Source organism: Spermophilus citellus, assembly GCF_964194105.1.
Source record: "Spermophilus citellus genome assembly, chromosome: 10".
NCBI classification, from domain to species: Eukaryota; Metazoa; Chordata; class Mammalia; order Rodentia; family Sciuridae; genus Spermophilus; species Spermophilus citellus.
In genome coordinates this window covers 89452807-89465027 of record NC_138197.1, presented here as the reverse complement: position 1 = coordinate 89465027, position 12221 = coordinate 89452807, and the positions used below count along the sequence as shown (strand labels likewise).

Sequence of the window (12221 nt, the reverse complement as noted above, 5' to 3'; positions counted from 1 at the left end):
GATATTTAAAATTAAATTAAGATGCATAAACTATGTGTTTATAGTCCATAATAAAGTAAAAACTTAAGAGAGACTAAAGAAGACCTACAATCACTTAATACTTAATGACCTTAGAGTATACATACTACCAAAGGTAAACCACCTGATTTGGAAGAAACTTGAAAATGGTAACTAATATTGCTAAAGTAAATACACTTGATAAGAAAGTATGAAGAATAAATAAAAATCTGCTTGATATTTTTTCTAACCAAGGTCACAGAAAGTTAAAAAGGCAGTAAAGATATACACAATATCTATCTATCTCCCTCTCTCTCTCTCTCTCTCTCTCTCTCTCTCTCTCTCTCAACTTACCTACATATTACAGAGCTCCTATATGCCCATTCACTCACATTATTAAACTGTTGACATTTTTGGACCATTTGAGAATGTTTCAGATGGATACCCATAAACCCTTAAATATCTCAGTATATATATAAAACTGTATCCCAAGTACAAGGCCAATCTCCTACATAATCACATAATCATCATCAAAATCTGAATATTAACTCTGATCAAATTAACATCTAATGGGCAGACCTCAATCAAATTTTACTGATTGACTCAACAATGTCCTAAATAGAACCAGGATCCAATCCTGGATAACGTGTTCCATTTCCGTAAACCTGAAATTTCTTCTCTGATGGAATGAGAATGAGGACAACAAAATTTCCTCCAATGTTCTGCTTGTTGTGAGGATTAAAGGAAACAATCCATTAAAGTGCTTAGTAGAGTACTACATGCCTGGCACACAGCACGGCCTAAATAAATATTGTTATAATAGCCACTAACAATAACAAGTATATGTCAGTTTCTCTGTTAACAAAAATATTTTATAAAACTACCCAATTACATTATAAAGTTTACACAAAAACTAAGACATATCCACTCAACTTTTTCATTTCAAGATTCTATAAACCCTTTAGTTTCCACTGTCTACAGAATAAAGTCTAAACTTACTAGCCTGAAAAGTAAATTCCTCTACAATCTAAACCCAACTTCTACTACAGTTGTATTTTGATAATCATGAATATACTTCCCAGAACTTTAAAGTTCCCAAACACAAGCATCAGTAGAGTATATAATTTCTTCCATGTTAAAATACAAAAACATGTTAAACTAAATGAAAAATTTAACTCTCATATCTCCAATAAAATGTTTAAAATCTCAAGTAGAGAATAAAAAGGTTTCAGTGAAGTTGAGAAAGAGGTGACTCAATATTTATATATTTTCTCAAAAGTACAGATTACTACATGACAGATCTCTAGACATACATGAATGACCAAAATTGTTGGTTTGGCATCTACAAATGCCATTTTCAAATGCAATAAACTATTAATTACAAATGGTAATTTCAGTCCTCAAAATGTTAACCAACCCTTGTTTCCTCATGCAAAATATTCACTATGTCAAACCATAACTCGGATTAGCAAGGAATTTTGTTTAATACTCCATTATAATTTATTTTCATCCAAAATAAATAAATTTAACCTTTATTCATAATTACACATACCCCAAGGAAATATCTATATTTCTTTTCACTTGAATATTAAATCATTAATCAGTTCATTTTAAGGTAGAACCCCTTTGCAATGTTTTCATTCAATTGACATTTTTATCAGTAACTATTTGTGACACTTCCTTTCCTTTATCCCACATACTTTGGTGGGGAGTGACAGGGGGACTAGAGATTGAACCCAGGATCTTTACCACTGAGCTACATCCTCAGTCCTTTTTCTTGAGACAGGTTCTTGCTAAGTTGCTGAGAGTCTTGGTAAATTGCCAAGGCTGGCCTTAAATTTTCAATCCTCCTGTCTCAGCCTCCCAAGTCTCTGGAGAGGCTGCATGTGCCACTGTGCCCAGCTATCCCATATACTTCTAATTCACCTATCTATACCTTGAAGATTTAACTGAGTCATAGGGTATAAACGCATTTCCATTTCTGGAAATGAAAAATGATATAAATCCTGAGAAAATGTGATAATAACTAGCAAAATGGCATATTCAGTTAGTGCATGGCCCATCATGCCACTCTTAGAGCTTTATCCTCCAAAAAAAAAAAAAAATGCATACTCATAAGGCTAACAGCATTATTTGCAAGAGCAAAAGACTATTTTATTGAACCAGGGTTCATTCTCATAATGAAGCACTATATAGCTACAGAAAAATAAATAATATCTACACACTGCTATGAAGAGACCCTGAAGATATTCTGATAAATTTTTTTAAAGGATAAGTACCTAGGTATTATAATCTACTTTTTATCTAGGAAAGGAGAATAAAAGTACAATTTATTTATATATTTATAAATGTACACAAAATGTAAATGATATATATTTGTATGTATATATGTTTACATTGTAGAAATGGAAGGGCAAACCAAACACTAATAAAAAAATAGTTATCTATAGGAGGAAGAAAACAGGTAGGAGTGAACAGGCATGAAATCTAGATCTTTCTGACTGTACCTTGCTTGACAGATTTGAACTGAACTTAAAATCATAAAAATAATAAAACAAGATTAAATTTTAAGAGTCCCTAAAAATAGAAGAAACCTAACTATATATTGAGGTGATACCTTAACCATATACAAAAGAATTATTTCATATTATTTTAAAACATAGTAATATAAGTGTAAAACTCTAATGGAATGTTTATGGACAAAAGAAAGTGGAAAAAACTCAAAACTATTTTCAGTGATGAGTGGTAACATTGGTACTGTTATTCTGAAACTATTACACATTTAAGATGAAGCAAATGTTTTGTTAATGTCACTTGGAGCTAAGATTTTTTTAGCATCTGAGAAAAAAGGACACAAGTATAAAATCAAAGAAGTTAAAGTCTCATAGCTCTAAATTTGAATCAAAAATAGCAGAAAAACTTTCTACTAAAAAATAGTCCCATCTTTATATCTGATGAAAAAGTATAGCAACACTGACAAACTCAGTAGCACTGGGTACCCACATGCTCAGAGAAATACCATTTTCTATTAAACAAACAAACAAAAAAAAAATAAACAAGAGCTCCTTGGAAAAACAGCTGATTACAAGCCTGGGGCAATAACCTACAAAAGGACCCTAGAACATCTTCTTACACTAGAAAGCAAAAAAGTTATCAAAAACTACTGGAATAATATCATAAGGACTCTCACTAACCAAAGATGGGACATCTGAACATCAAAAAGGAGAACATCTTCAAAGAACTGAAATTCAAAATATTTTTAAGTCCATGAGTTCATAATGATACTAAAAATAAAACAAACAAAAAAATCCTCACTGGTCTCCTTTGATCATTGCTATGAAACCAATTCACTATTTTCAAAATTGGTAAATAAAAGGAAAGAATGATGTATTTATCCCTACCTTCCTGTATATCAAGGAGCTAAACAGTTTGTGAGAAAAAAAAATTAAAAAAAAGAAAAAAATCTATTTCCAAACATACCTTCACAATTATAATGAAATAATTAGTAATAGCTATTAAAACCATAACAGAAAAGGCTGTTTGAAGAATTTTATAGTTAATGAATCAGAATGACAGTACCTAAACTAACTGAGCACATCTTATCACAAAAAGGGAGAGAATCAGATGCTGTGTATTATGTGGTAAATAAGAAATGAACACCACTACCATTCACAAAACATTACCCCAAAGAAAAAAAGACCCCCAAAACAATCAAGCCTCTACATCTTCATCAGTTTGTAATGAATACAGAAGAAAAAGGAACATATTAAATAATATTGTAGGACCCAAAGCAGAAAAATCCAGACTTTGGTAAATTCTCAGGGACAAACTATCTGTTTTTTGTTTTTTTTGTTGTTTTGTTTTGTGTGTGTGTGTGTGTGTGTGTGTGTGTGTCTGTCTTAATATTTTTTAGTTGTTGAAGTACATTTTTTAAAATTTATTTCTATATGGTGCTGAGGATCCAACCCAGTGTATCACACATGCTAGGCAAGCACTCTGCCACAAGCCACAACCCTAGCCCCAAACTACCTGATTTTGTCAGGGGGAAAAAAAAAACTATTAAAAGAGGGTGTGGAGTAGGTAAGGAGAGAAAATTGGTTAATTTTAAAAAGAGATACAAGAGACATAACTATAATGTATAGACTCTGGATTCTTATTTGAGTAAATTAGCAGTACAAACAAATGATATTATTAGGAATTATGGTTTTGTTTTTAAAAATCCTTGTTTTTTTAAAAGATAGACACTAAAGTATTTATATATGAAGTAAGATTACTTGGTTTATTTGTTTAAAATAATCGACGGGGAGCAGGGACTGGAGGTGCACCTCAGTGGTAGGTGCATGCTTTCATGCAGAGGCTCTGGGTTCTATTTCCAGCACAGCAAAAGGAGACTGAGAGCAGAGAACTACAAAAGGGCCCAGGAGGAGATGGAGGAATTGGGGAGCTGAGCCATCCAACTACCAGTCCCAGTCACACAGAAAGACAACGTGGCTTCTCTCATGATAATAACAGCTGATTTTACTGAGAATTTATTAAATATTAGGTATCGTTTCAGTGCACTTCTGGGATATTTCAGTGGATTCTGTCTGGATCTCCAAAGTCCAAATCCTTAACCACTAGAACTATTTCCCATTCCACTACTAAACTATTCTAGTAGAAATGTTTCTTTTTATGTGGAATTATAATCCATCATCCCTGCAACACCAATCCTATTTTTCCTATACATAAATACAATATTTCAGCCATTCCTTTTAACAAGTATTTACTGAAGACCTACTACATACCAGGCTCTGGAGGGGAAAAATTTTTCTTTAATCAATCCTCCTCAAATAGCTTCAATACAGCAAGAAAGACTAACAAGTAGAAGCAATAATAATGTGATAAGTGCCTCAGAAGATGCAAAAGGTATGAAGAAATTACACAGGAGAGACAAATAAATCATAGACAAAGAACTCCCAGAAAAAAAGAAAATCAAAGAAAAGTCCTCAACAACAAGTAGGAAATATTGAAAAAGACAAAGTCCTTGGAAGCATTTTCCAAGTATGCCAAAGTATAAAAACAACACATTTATGGAAATAATGAATATTCCATAAGATGAAGCACAGACTATGAATACAAGAGATAAGACTCCAAGAGAGGTAGGTTTGAATCCTGCTTCTGTCAAATTACTGGGGCAACCTGTGCCTAAATTCTCATCAGGAATTCTGCATCTTGGTTTTCTACCTCAAAGGATAAATGAAGAGAGAATGCTTTTAGCATTAGGACAGCACCTCTTAGATGAGCTTCTACCTACAATGCCTCTATTCTAGGGGATACATTTCAACATTGTTTATATTCCAGTCACTTGTGGAAAGATTCTTTTCAGATTAAAGTTAGCCTCTCATTCAAGTCTGTGAAATTCCTAAAAAATGTAATTTAGCTGGCAATGAGCTGCCAATCTCACTGATCTGAAAGTCTTTAGCTCTCTGAAATCTATGGACATGTTAAGATTGATTTCACTTTGTCTTTACGAGTAAAATAAGCTACTATTTTTAAGTAATTGTACTCTTTGCAGTAAGCAATGAGTGATTCAAAAAGAATTAATTTCAATTGAAGATTATCCCAATTCATAAATTAAACTTGGCAAGGATAAGTCTATTGGACAACCAATAGGTGAAAAAGATGACCACATTAAATTCTTACAGATTAATCACCAACACAACTTGTCTTGCCTTATTACTGTAACAAAGCTGATTTCTACTCATAAGGAAAAAACTGATCAAAACAATGCCTCTGATTTCTAATATGTATTTCATGTTATTTTTTTCTCCCAGAAATCAGTATTCTCATGGCAAAAATAACAATCTTTGCTGAAGGTTCACTATGTGTCAAGAAGTAATGATATGAATTTTACATATATTTTAACTCATTAAGTAAATGCGTAGAAAAGTCTTAATATATCTATCTCAGCATATTATCTAACACTAATCTAGTTAAAACTTTTAAATTATCTACTCCTAATATTATTATATAAGTAGTCTAAATGGATAAATTAAATTTATTTTCCCACAAAAAGCACATTCCTCTTATTTAATTTACCTTTGATAAGTGGGAAACACAGAATTTATGTCTAGGGAAAAAAATTAAAGCTGTGATTTTTATTTTTTCCCAAGCCAATTTAATATATCTGAAAATTAAACAATCTGAATTCTGTACTTACTAAAATTATTCAAAGCACTACACTATCGAAAGTAAATCATTCCCAACACAAGAGGTTATATGGAATCACAAATGAATTAGAAACACCAGTAACTAAAGAAGAAAGCTAAGGTTCTGGTTTTGACCTAATTTAATAAATTATTAATAAATTAATAAATTAATAATTAATAAAAGTTCCTAAATTATTCCTAGGAACTTGGGCAGGTCATTTACCTTCTCTAAACCCAAATATATATATATATATATATATATATATATATATTATTTATTTATTTATTTATATATGGTGATGGAATTGGACCCAATGATTCTGTTGGGATGAAGTGGTGAGTGTACCCCTCTATTAAAAGGAAGGCCAGGGTTTGACTTCCCAATGGTATTTACCACCTCACCAAAAAAGCTTATACTCTGGAATCCGGTTCAAATCCTAGCTTGAGCAGTTACAAATAACACAACCCCAGGATCTAATTTTCAACTTCTCATCTGAAAGCTGGATAGAATAACTATACCTACTCATAAAGTTGAGATGAGAATTAAGTTTGACAATACACATAAAGGGCTTAGCATTATATCTGACACCTATCAATTAAAATTAGTTTTTATAATAAAAAATAGAATTTTTATAAAGATCTGTAAAGCATTATTTAATGGCTATTTGCCAAATATTTTTATCACAATGTATCAGCACAAACATCATCAATAAGGAGAAAAAAAGGAATGGGTTGTTTAAATACAATATCAAAAATTAAAAGTTTATTATTCTGAAATCTTCCTCCTTAACAAAGCAAACATCTATATATTATACTACATATGTAGAATGCTTTACTTTTACTGTCATAAAAATAAAAAATATTCAAAGGTAGATTAAAAGAAAAGATTAAAGATTACATAAGTATTATTTTCATCTTTCAATTTATTCACAGACTGTTGGGGGATGTAGGAGGTAGGGGACTAGGAGGAAAGTCCAGATACATTTTAATTACCAAATAACATCCTAAATTTAGTATGAATTATGGAAGAAACACCTCCTGGCATTAAAAATTAGATTGCTACTTCAGAAGTGTCTAATGAATTAAAGCATTAAAAATTTCATTAATTAGTTCACTTGTTTAAAAACACTATCTATATTTATCAAATACATTTATTTTATGGCATATATATTATCAAATATTCTTGTTAGAATGGAAGGATGATCGACAGCTTCAACTTCTGAGAGCAAATCCAACACTAAGTTTAAAATTCAGTCCTACATTGGCAGGTAAATAGATGGAGTTGGAGAATAGTATTCTAAGCAAAGTAAGACAATCCCCCAAAACTAAAGGTCAAATGTTTTCTCTGATTAATGAATGCTGATTGGGGGTTGGGGGTATGGGAAGAAAGAAGGAACTTTGGACTAACAAAGGGGTGGAGATGGCGTGGGGGTAGGAAAGATGGTGGAACGAGATGGACATCACTACCCTAAGTATATGCATGATTGCACAAATGGTGCGTCTTTACATTGTGTACAACCACAGAATTGAAATGTTGTACATTTGTGTTTGATAAAATGCATTCTGCTGTCATGTACAACTAAGTAGAATAAAAATTATAAAAAATAAATAAAATCCAGCCCTAAATTCTAATAATGGACTAAAGAGATGGCACATAACCTATTGTGAACCACTGAATGATTACCCTGAGGGTATGGGGAAAAAAGGAAGGAAAGGAATGTTTTAAGGAGAAGTAAAATGTACATGAGACTCCCAGGAAAAAGTCAGGCTGGAGAGGCAGCTAAGTGACAGACCATTAAAACCCTGATTTAACATAGAAAATGTTGCCTGGAATTTATCATGAAGAGATGATCACATCCTTATGTTAGAAAGTATAGGTATATTGTAATATAATCAGAAAAAATGACTCCCAAGGCAAAAAGGGCTTTAGCTACAGAGTAAAAACTAGAGAGAATTGTTAATGCAACAGGTTACACAAGAAATTAAGAAGGTTTGATCTAATGCCATAGTAAGTAATACCCTGGGAGTGGTGGGGGAGGAATATAAATATATAGAAAGGTTCAGAACAAAAGTTTCATTTCTATCTGTACACACACACACACACACACACACCCCTAGTTAATTCTCACAGCATTCCTTTGAAATGGTTCTTATCCCTGTTTTATGGAGGCTCATAGAGATTAATTTAGTCAAGATCAAACAGCCAATAAATAAAAGGTAGGATTCAAGCCTGGTATGACTGACTCCAACATCTGACTGCACTACATCTAAGATAAACTAGGACAAACTTTCGGGGTGGGAGCAGTGACAGATAAAGGTTAGATGAAGACAAAGAATCTTTAAGTAGGTCTCATTCATATTAACCATAAAAAGTAAAAATCCAAAGGGAAGAATACTATTTAGTCTCTGAACATTTTTCTTTAAGGAAAAAAAAAACCTGAAATCTCTAATGTACCGTTCTTGAACTAGATATCTGCTATTTCACTGTGTCCTTTCTTCTCTTTTCCCCTAAGTCATTTTTTTGCTATCATCATGTCCTCTCTATTTTGACTCTATGTTGAGATTTGAAATATTTATTCAGGTCCTTATAAGACTTAGAAAAACACATAAATCAAAATACATAGAAGCTCAATTTTACCAAATAATCTTATTTCTACGTATTTAAAAAAAAGTGTGAATGGAATATTATTCAGCCATAAAAGAGAATAAAATCCTGTTACTTATTGTAACATGGCTGGAACTGGAGGTCATCATAAGTCACATGGCAAGAACTGAAGGTCATCATAAGAAAGTCAGGTACAGAAAGATGTGGTATGTTCACACTTAGATGTGGAAGATTAAAAAGTTGATCTCAGAAAAGCAGAAGTAGACAAATGATTACCAGAGTCCAGAAAGGGTCGGGGTAAGGTTGACAAGGATGAGAAAGGACAATTTATGGGTATAGGGATACAACTTTAAAAAAGGGAATAAAGTCAGGTACAGTGGTGCAACCTGCCTGTAATACCAGCAATTCGGTAAGCTGAGGCAGGAAGATCTCGAGATCCAGATCAGCTTCAGTAACTTACTGAGACCCTGTCTCTAAATAAAAAATAAAAAGGGCTGGGAATGTGGCTCAGTGGTTAAGTGCCCAAAGGTTCAATCCCTGGTACCAAAAAAAAAAAAAAAAGAATAACTTTTAATGTTCTATAGCACAGTAAGGTAACTACAATCAACAAGCAATCAACAACAATTAAGTATATTTCTAAATAACTCGTAGAATCTGGACATTCCCAACACAAATGATAAATGTTTGAGGAAATGGATGTGCCATTTCTGATCATTACACACTGTATTTACGTATTGAAATACCACACTGTACCCAATAAATATATATTATGTATCAATATTTTTAATGAAAAAAAGGCATTTTTCTATTTTAATGAAAAAGACATCTTTCTATTTTTATTAAAACAGACCACTTGAATGTATTCGTGACATGTTTAGTGATATTAGTTATTGCAGAGGCTTATATTCAGGATTTTCAGAAAATGCTCTGAATTTTCTGGCTACTAATAGCATATTGTTTATACTATTTAATTACAAATCTTTGGAAAATAAATATAAAAAATTATTCCCTTAAAAAAAAAAACTTTTTCAGTACTGAGATTGAACCCAGGGTTTCACGCATGGCAGGCAGGCACTCTACATCAAGCTACAACACAAGTCCTCTAAATTTCTTCTTAATAATGGAAGCCTTATTCTGTACATAAAAGAATATTTGTCAATACACATTCAATATGTACTGAAATATGCACTGATTTGATAAATATACAAGAGTCTTTTAGAGAGGGAAGCAGTGAAGAGTGGAGACAGCTATTCCAGGCTACCTTTGTTGAAAAAGCTAAGAGATAAAATGATAAGAACCTAAGATAGCATCAAGACTGGAGAAACTGCATTTTTAAAGTTTGAAGAAACTAAACATTATCTCAGACTGGCTTCATTAAACTTTCCCTCTAATTCAGATTCAATCATAAATTAGATGTATGAACTTGGGCAAGTCACTTAATGTCTCTGACCCTTAGTTTTAACACCTACAGTGGTGGTGTGTCTCTCCTGTATATATTTAAGAAAATCAAAAGGCTTAGTTATAAATATAAAAATGTCTTACAGTCTGTAAAATAGAATATAAATGAAATATTTATAAAAATCTAAGAATTAAGTGATGGGAAAACAGCAAAAATATACTGATAGTATATTATCTTATAAATCATTAAGTATATTATCTTACAGATTATTATTTGTGATAAAACAGAAGGGGGAAAACTAGTCTTTCTGAGGTAAACATAGGAAATATGATACTCCTCCCAACAGTGAATCAATACACATTTACTCATTGTTTTTCAAACCTATACTGGTTGTCCTTTTACACTTTATCCCCATATGTCAACAAGGTACCCCCCAAATGATACTCAATACTATTACTTTTATCTGGACACATCAAAAAATAATTCATTTACTTAACTGGTTCTAAGCTATCATTTGCATGCTCCTTCATGTATCTAGGGCACTTTGATCTTCCTGAATAGAATGTTTACTAGATTGTCAGTTTCTGTGTGTATATGTTCACATCATCAACTTCCACTATGATTATATTTATAATCCTGTGTTAACTACAAGTAACAAATCTCTCATAAACTTCAATTATTTCAACAATTCTTTTTTTTTCCTCTTGTAAGTAATCTTGGTTTATGTCTATAGCTATTTAGTTTTGTATTGCCAATATTCTAAAATAAAGACTACTTTTTCACTTTTTTAACTAAGACTATATATAATTTAAGCTTATGAAACTATCTTGCTCGGTTTTATAATTAAAAGAAAAATCAGAAGGAAAAATAGAGATAATAAGATAATGCAACCTGTTTTAAGTATTTCCCTCTTCCTTTCTTTAGTCCCCTCAATTCTCACTCTGAATGATCTAGATATATTTCAGTGATCATCAGAAACACAGCACAGATCCTTGGGTATCAAGCCCAATGCTAAAGTAACAAAATAGATGGAGATAACTTAAACCCTGCCCTCCAAGCACTGGCAGACTATAGAGATTGTGTGTCAAACACAATTCTAGTGTGCTAGAAGCAGTTACAAATACAGCACAAATACCAAAACTAATAAATACCAAAATATAAGCATGTACTCAAAATTATGGAAGCATAAAGGGAAAAATTAAAAAGTACTACCTGTATAGCTAAAGATGGTACCAAAAAGGGGGGGGGAAGAAACTATCTAGAAAGAATTTTTCAAAAACTCAAAGACATTTTTAGGATATCAAGTGTACAGTAAATGACTTATTGTCCTTTGTTGAACTGCATTTTAACCAGAATTATACTGGACAAAAGTTTAGTTTGAAAAGTAATACACCTTCAGAACATCCTTAAAACTTTCCCTCATTACCTCAACACACAAATGTCTCTACCTACTATTTATCCTGCCTTCTTTCCCAACTAGTCTTGCTTTCTTATTTGGCACTCATTAAAACAAACCTATAGCTCTCTACGACTATCTATCCATGTGTATATATGACATAAATATATATGCATCCACATTTTGAGGAGCCTACAAAAGATATGGGAATGATTATATGCCACCTACTTTCCAGACTCTCTATGAATATTTTCCTTCCAACCCCCACTGACTTGCGGAGTAGATGCTCAATGAATATTTGATTAAAAAAACCTCTGGTGACATGAGAATTACATATTACACTAATAAGCATCTCATAAAAGCTATATTAAAAACAGTTCTTCAGCATTACAACACATGATATGGGAGAATGATTAAAAGCAAACAATGTTTCAGTCTTACAACTAAAAGAAGTGATGGAGTATAGTGAATAACAGTAATGGTACTGGAGACAACCAGCTGAATTCTAATCTAGGTCTATGATATAATTAGCCACATAATCTTAGGCACAGTTTATATACCCTCTCAGTGTCTCAATTTCTCAATTATAAAAGTGACATAAAATATTACCTATCTCCTAACTCACCGTGAGAGTAA

The 12221-nt window shown here is 32.1% G+C and overlaps 1 protein-coding gene across 2 annotated transcripts in view; it reads right to left on the bottom strand.

Moving 5' to 3' along the window:
• RAB3IP (RAB3A interacting protein) overlaps positions 1 to 12221 on the bottom strand; it is a gene marked incomplete at its 3' end in the record, with an annotated part of 56879 nt that overhangs the window by 41216 nt on the left and 3442 nt on the right. The window lies entirely within an intron of this gene.